This window comes from Ictidomys tridecemlineatus, chromosome 4 (assembly GCF_052094955.1).
Source record: "Ictidomys tridecemlineatus isolate mIctTri1 chromosome 4, mIctTri1.hap1, whole genome shotgun sequence".
Taxonomy (NCBI): domain Eukaryota; kingdom Metazoa; phylum Chordata; class Mammalia; order Rodentia; family Sciuridae; genus Ictidomys; species Ictidomys tridecemlineatus.
Genome location: NC_135480.1, coordinates 49010072 through 49017971, shown reverse-complemented (window position 1 = coordinate 49017971; position 7900 = coordinate 49010072). Strand labels below are relative to the sequence as shown.

The 7900-nt window shown below is 42.5% G+C and overlaps 1 long non-coding RNA gene across 1 annotated transcript; it reads left to right on the top strand.

Moving 5' to 3' along the window:
* Nucleotides 1–1945: 1945 nt before the first annotated feature.
* Nucleotides 1946–5965, top strand: LOC144377090 (uncharacterized). Its single transcript, XR_013437747.1, has 3 exons — nt 1946–2417; nt 3483–3622; nt 3953–5965. It is a non-coding gene; the product is annotated as an uncharacterized LOC144377090 (long non-coding RNA).
* Nucleotides 5966–7900: the final 1935 nt, after the last annotated feature.

Genomic DNA, 7900 nt, shown 5'->3' with positions numbered 1-7900 from the left:
GAACCCAGTGCCTCACACATGCTAGGCCAGCGCTCTGCCACTGAGCCACAACCCCAGCCCACAGGCAGAGGCTTTCTAAGCAAACAGAAGAACATGCACAAACACTGAGGAGAGGAAAACCTTGTTGGAGACAGAAGGGAAGTCAGTGTGACCATTTTCCAAATAATACCACAGGTTTGCCTTTTAGGTCTTGCATTAGAGCACTAGCCCTGCTGAGGACCCAGTGTGCCTTCCTGTCAGTCTTGCTGACTAATGGGCTGGCTGGATCATGCAGCACTTATAATTATTATGTACTTAATCCAGTACCCTAAGCCCCCTTCCTGTATCATTAGGACTTTGCGGGGGTGGTGGTGGGGGGAGTGACAGATGGAGGGCAATACAAATATGCTTTCTTACTCTGTCTTTAAAAAGTTGAACACAGAAATCAGTGCATTCTGAAATCATTACCCTTTTGAAACCAAATACCTTATCTCTGAATATTACTAAAACTGACACTGAAAGGCAAAAGGCTCCAAGAAAGAAGGGCAGAGAGGCTAACATTATCTGAACACCAAAGAGCACAGTGGCAGACTGTCAGCTTTCCCTGATTCAGCTCAGCACTGTAGAGTTTCCAAGAGACTAAGATGGAGTAGCCACAGCACCTGTCCTGAGGGAGCTCCCAGTCTTAAGCAGGGAAGGCTGGCGGATGCCTGGGACCAATTCCATACAAGACAAGAACTGCTGAAGGCCCAGGGAGCCAGGAACTCAGCTCCTACCAAGGAGGTCAGGCCTGGGGACCTGGCTGGAGGGAGTCCAAAGGGATGGCACTCCAGATCCAGAGAGCAGCATAACTGAGAGAGAGTGCTGTGTTCTCAGGTCATAATTACAGGCAAGTGTGGTCAAGAGCCAGGGAGTGGCTGCTGAGGAGGCAGAAAGCTAGGCAGAGTCAAGGAGTGAGGGCCTTGAATGGCATGAAGAACTGTGGAATTCCTGTAGGTGTGTGTGAGAGGAGCATCCCTCAAAGGATTTTAGGATCAGCGAGGTGACTAGAGCTATGTTTAGGAGGATCTCTCTGTTGCTGTGGGCAGAAGGAAGTCTGAGAGCAAACAAATGAGACCGAATTCATGCTTGGGATCCTCTGTGCCCCCTGCATTGTAGATGGCAGCACACCCAATAGGTGTCACACTGTCTTCTCTAGGGAAGGCAAAAGTTGTGTCTTCCCTGAGGGCCAAGCACATCCCTGAACCCCAGCCTAGGAGACGCCTGTGGGTCCTCAGCAGTCAAAGCTGACACTGGGCTTGGGGCGCCTTCCCAGAAGGAGTAAAGAGGAAGCTGATCCTTCACCAAGCCAGGAGAGAACCAGCTTGGTGCTGGGTTATTTCCTAAGCTGAACTTTCTCGATGACTTTATGTTTCAGTTTGGGAAAGCCTCTGTCATCCAGGAGCTATTTTTCTGGCTACAGATCAACAGTGGCAAACACAAACCCCCGGGAACAGGCCCAGAGTCCCCAAATGATTAATGTCCTGTATGGTGAGATGTCAAAACGCATGGCTAGCCAGAGCTTTCGGAGAGCCCGGGAGCGCCGTGTGATGGCAGTCAAGTCCCTCCGGTCACTGGAGATGGAGGGAAGGATGATAGAATTCCAGCTTCTGAGTCAAAGAAATTGATCAGAGGCTCTCAGAACTAATCTCCACTGGACATTTACTTTCGGGGAATGTTCCGAGCTCGGGGTATATCCGTGGACTCTGCCGGGAAGCCCCATCCACCCAGGTTTACTGTCCCACTTTGCTAGACCCACTCCTGGCCGTGGCCAATTGCAGCCCAGCCACTCAAACTGTCACATATCAATTGCTTTGTTTGTCTTATTGTCGGCCTGTTTTGGAAACACTGTCCTAGTCTCCTGTGTGACTCATAGGTTAAGGAGTGTGAGTAATTCCTCTGGAACTCACTTGGAACAGGAGGGAACCCTTCCCATTTGATTTCCGGTCCTAAAAAAAGACAAGATAGTTCACCCAGGAGGTTAATGAGTTTTCCTCTTCAACAGTTAGGGTGGCCTAGCCATGCTTGGAAAACCGCCTTTAGGGCCGTAGGGTTTGGAAATCTGAACACCTCTAGCTTTAATTCAGAATCACAAATTCTGACACCAGAATAACATTTTGTGGTGATTCGTTTTATGGCTGAAGCCATGGTTTTGGGGACACAGGAAACCCAAATGACATCTCTCAAGGAACCAGGGAAGTTGGGAGGAATGAGCAGCCAAGCGTCTCTTCTCTTCCTGGGTTGTTGGAGAGTGAAGGTGACCTGCCCTTGTCCTCTTCCTGCTGATTTTGGCTGTCCTTCTAAGCAGTGACGTGGGCTCAACAAAGCGTTCACCCCCGAAGGGTGTGGCTCCCTTTGTAGCCAGAACAGTTTGGCGTCCACTTCCTGTCGCAGAGATGGTAAATGGCTCCATCCCCCTTTGTTCCTAAATAGCTTCAGAGAGGACGAGCCCCTTCCTCGGACTTGGGTACCTCGCAGCTTTTCAGCATTGTTGGTATGAAGTGTCCAAGCATTGCTGAGAGGGAACCCAGTGAAAAGTCCAGTCACATCTTAGGACCACAGTTACGGGAAGTTTTGATTTTCTGCTTCACATAGTTTTGTACAGTTTTAACTTTCCACCAAGAAGTATAGTATAGAGAGAAAACGAAGTCAAAGGCTGATCATGTTTATTTGGAAATAGTTTCTTTATTTTTTTCCCCTTCATTCCTAGCAGCTGTGTGACTTTGAGCAAGTTCATTAACCTGTGAAATAAAGAGAATAGCAGACGCCCTGTAAGATTTTTGACCACTAAAACATATATGTGAATATTCAGAATGCAGGCACCTAGTCAAGCTTTGTAAGCCTTCTCGTTACTGCTGTCTGTTGACTCTGTTGATTGCCAGTGCCCAAGACCCTCTCTCTGAAACATGGCTGCCAGGTTAACTCTCACCCTTTGTTTTGTTTTTTTTTTGAGAAGTGATCTCACTATGCTGCCTATACAGGTCTCAAATTCATGAGCTCAAGGGATCCTCCTACCTCAGCCTTCCAAGCACTGAGACTGTAGGCCCACGCCACTATGCCTGGTGACTGCCTTTTGAGTACAAGAAAGACTGTCAGCCCTAATGAGGAGGCCATTCTCTCAGGAAGATGCTGGAAGATAGAGACAAGCATACGGGTTTCACCACTTTGTCTCCAATCTTTTCTCCAGAAAGAAATTGAAAGATCACTGTCCACTCCATACTTCCTCCAAGTACAAGTCAGACTGGGCCATTCCCTACTTGGATGCCTCCAAAGTCAGATTCCTTACCTGCCCTCATTATGAACCACCCTTGCTCACCTCTATCTTGGCCCTTGCACTCTCCCACGGGCTCATTCAACTCTGGCCTCCCACAAGCCCCCTCCCACATCCATGGGTATCACGGGTCTCAGCTTAAATGTGGCCGCCTCCATTATTCCTAATACAGCCCTGTTTCTTTATTTCACAGGACTTGACATATAACTAGTTTATCTGCTTGCCTGTGGCAAACTCTCCCTTACCAGTTTATAGGCTTCAGGAAGGCAAAGGGTGTATACGTGAGCTGTACAGAGGAGCGCTCAGTGGATACCACCTGGGAAGGGAGTGCAGGTGGGTAGAGAGAGGGAGACAAGGAGAGAAAGGGAAAGAGGAAGGAAAGGGAGGACAAGGGAGAGGGATGCAGGAGGGAAAGAAGAAAAGATGGATTGAGGGTCAGCAAAACACAGATGGGGTGGGGTCATGGAGAATGGAGAGGAGGAAAAGAGGTTCCAAAGCTGAGACTGACAGCGGCATAAAATGCCTCAGAAGGAATAACCTGCAGGTCACCGGGACCACTTGGCACAGTGTCCCACCAATTAAAATTAATGAACCAATGTGTAGAGTTGATGGGAAAATGACAGGAAAAACTGTGAAGTTAATGGAGTTTTTCTTTCCCTCCAGGGCTCTCTGTTTCCATCTGCCCCTTCCTAGTGGTGCTCCTTGGAGGTATGTGGTGTGAAGAGCTGACAGGCACCAGAGAGGGAGGGCCTGTAACACCAGTCACCAGCTGGGTGACTCTAGGAGCATTTCTTTTCTGAGCCTGGGATAACAATGCCTTCTTCCTGGGTCATTGTGACAATACTGAAAAGTTTTGAAAAGCCCCTAACACATAGTCAGCACTAAAAAAAAAAAAAAAAAATGTTCATTCTTTTTTCTTCCCATGACTGCTCATATTCACTCTCTCCCCATTCTGATAAAAAAAAAAAAAAATTCAATGGAATGGCATTAGCTCTCCTGGGGTTATTGGGATGTGCACCTTTCTATATCTTCATGGAGTTTTAAAAATTGTTTAAATTTTTAAATTTTTTTATTTAACAAATTCATTTCAAAATAATTAATTCACTTTAAAATAATATTTATTATTCATTCCTTCTTTCTACAAATATGTCTTGAGCTCCCACAGTGTGTCAAATATCAGGTTTGATGCTGATAGGATGAGAGAGTAGGAAATAGATGCACCACACTCAGGAGCTCATCAGGGGAACTGGCTAGTCTGTTCTGAGGCACAGGGAGGAGGGTACAGGGTAGCTTTCAAACTCCAGCTGCAACACAATCACTCAAAGGGCTCATTTAAAACAGATGTCTGTAAATCTGGAGTGGAGTCTAGGGATTTGCATTTCCCAGGTGCCGCTACTGTTTGTAGGTCAAGACCACACAGAGAATTAATTGTTGGAATTGAGTTTCAGAGGGGAAGGGGAATAGAGGATCAATAGAGGAAGTTTCTGGAGAATCTGTTTATCCTTCTCTCCAAGATATGATGTTTTTCTTAATAAGGATGAATTAGGGTTATTCTAGGTAAGTGCACAAACTTCAGAGATTTTGAAGAGACAGGAGGATCTGAAGGCTTTGTGACCACAGTTGCTGGGGCCCAGTTGCCTTGGACCGCTCCATTTCTTCTCCCTGTCCTTCAAATCTTTATTGAAATCAAAGCAATTTCCTGGCAACTTTCCTCACTTCCTGAGGCAGATTTGGCCATTCCTTTCTCTCCTAGCATATGATACACTCTTCATCGTAAGAACTCTATCACTGGACTATAAATTTACTTATTGACCTATATTCTTCATTAGACCATGAATGTTTCAGTGAGAAATGAAGAGTTGTGTCATCCCTCCCAAGATCTCATTTAAGACTTAAATGTTTATTGACTGCCAAACTAACTGGTTGGATAAATAGATGTGTGTTTAATGAGTATTAAAATATGTGGTGCCAGGAACAACTATCAAAATGGGTACTATGTGTGGATTCTGAGAGTCAGGAGCAGCAACTTTCTTGTCTAACAAAGGTGGGTTCAGCTTTTTGTTTTCCATTAGCCATATAATCTTGGATAAATTACTCATCATTCTGAGCTTCCCTCTCATTATTAGTACAATAATGATATTAATCTTTGAATGTTTGTGAGGATTAAGTGAAATAGTAAGTAAAAAGTGTTTAGCATGGTTCTTAGCATATAGAAAATATTAAATGAGATGAAATTCAGCCTTTCATAAAATAAAGCAAAAAGGCTGGGAGGTAACACGGTCAATTAAAGCTGTTTATAATGTTTGCTTAATATTTATGTCCAGTAACTAGGCAGTAAAATTTGCAGATTACTTCATATATATCATATTAATTTTGGTAATTATTTTTTCAATATTAAACTCTGTGTCAAGTCAAGGAGATAGAAGGAAAAGCTGTTTGAGTTGATGTTTAGGATATCATTGTTGATTTTTAAAAACTCTTACTCAGGAAAATGAGTAGAGCAGGATAAGGAAGGATTTCAGAGGCCACAAACAAGAACAACTTTTATTGAGAAATGTGCCCAAAGAATAATACGTCAGAAAGACAAAAGCAACTCTTTTTTGAACAACCTATGTACATTATATATAATAAAATATATTTTATATTAAATAAATAAATATATTTCCACTGATGTTAGCAACATAACTAGATTTTAAATGATTTTAATGTATAGTATCAGGTATTCTTAAAGCTGAAGTCCTATATTTTTTTCTCTACATTCCGTGAAGGAAATATTCAAATACACACACAGGTCATTTTAATGTTTCATTCCACAGGTGGTTCCATTATTGATCAATTCCCAAGTGTGCTCTTTTAAAGAGCACTTAAAATGTTTCTATTTTTAAGTGAAGCTGTTTTAAAAACAGATATTTAATATTGGGCAACACCCTTGGAGAGGAAGAGTGTTGTTAGTAAATCAAGTTCTAATGACCCGGGCAGGACAGAGCAAGCAGGACTCTGTCGTTGCTGAATTGGTCTCAAAAACAGGAATGCACAGGAAACTGGAGGACAGCAAATTTCAAAGCACAGCAAAATCCTCATTAATGCTGAACATGGCAGTCACACTTCAGCTTAAAATGTGCTGAAACAGAAATAAAAAACAAACACGAGGCCCTTTGGGTCTTCAGCTATACACGAAGATGTGAGTGATGTGTTCTTCTGTGGAGTTCCATGATGATCTCTGACAACTGTTTTTCCAAGAGCTTTTATCTTCAGTTTCATTCCAGAGACAGCTCCTCCTGAGCACCATCCTCAGTGTGTTCAAGCATGCACCAGAGACCATCCTGCAAACAGAGTCTTGGAGAGGGAAGCTGTTCAATTGAAAAGACAAAAAGAAGCAGCAGCAGCAGTTTCTGCATTGCAGTTAATGGCTTCTTACTACTTGCTTTGCAGAGGATAAGTGCAAGTTTTAGTAGCATGGTTAGTAACTCATCAAGGAAAAGATTAAAGTGGGATTTGCATTTGTTTTGTTTTTCTATTTTTTGGGGGGCGGTCATTTTATTTTAGAGAAAATGCATTTTTCTAGCATAGAATAAGAAGCCAAATGGAATGTTCATTTACTTTTTCAAAAGAATATGGTACTTAATATTTTAGAATCAAGACCCTATTTTCTAATCGTGATTAATCCATAACATTCAAATGTGATGAATTGCAAACAATTATTTATAATATATCCCTTTGGAAATTTGGAAGCACTTTTTAATGGGGGAAAATGGATATTTTCCATGACTGTATTTTCACACTAATCCAAATCTAGTTAACCCATTTATGTACCATAAAAGGAGAGTAGGAATAAAAGCCACTATATTTTCATTTCTCCTAATAAAAGTCCTTATTAGGTAGTACTATTTCAGGGACAGAAAGAGCACAAACATTAGCTTCAAAGCACCTGAAACCTGAGTTGAACCCTGGGTCAGCTTTGTGGTATTGGGCAAATAACTTTACTTATCTGAATCTCAGTGGCATCATCCATAAAATGGGGACAATGCTTACATTCCAGGAGTGTGGCTGTGAGGATGATACATGGATTGAGTACAAACTTGTGTCAGAAGTGTGGGTTTGGATTCAAGCTTTGCCATTTACTTGCTGGGATCCTTGGGCAAGTGATTTACCTTCTATATGCATTAGTTAAGCATCCAAGGTAGTTATTGTTATTATTATAATTATGAAATATGCTTCCTAACAGTCTCTCTTTTCAGAACTGGGAATTAAACCCGAGACCTCACATATGCCAGGAAAGCACTTTCTTGCTGAGTTACATCTTTGGATCCCCTGCTTCTTCTTAATAACAGTAACAAATTGTTCTAAGTTTAAAAATTAGACAGACAGACTGATAGATACTAGAATTACTTGCCTAATAAATTGATTTGGTCCATGGTAATTTACCCCTATACATGGAAAAGAAATTTCGTCCCTAGATTGGATAAATGAAGGCATGAAGAAGAAAGGGAGGTTTGTGTCTAGCCAAAACCACAATTTCAGACTCACATTTGTTTGGTTTAAAAGGAATGTCAAATGTTACCTATTTTTCACCAGAAGGCAAACAAGCAACAAGTCTCTGCAGCCAGACAT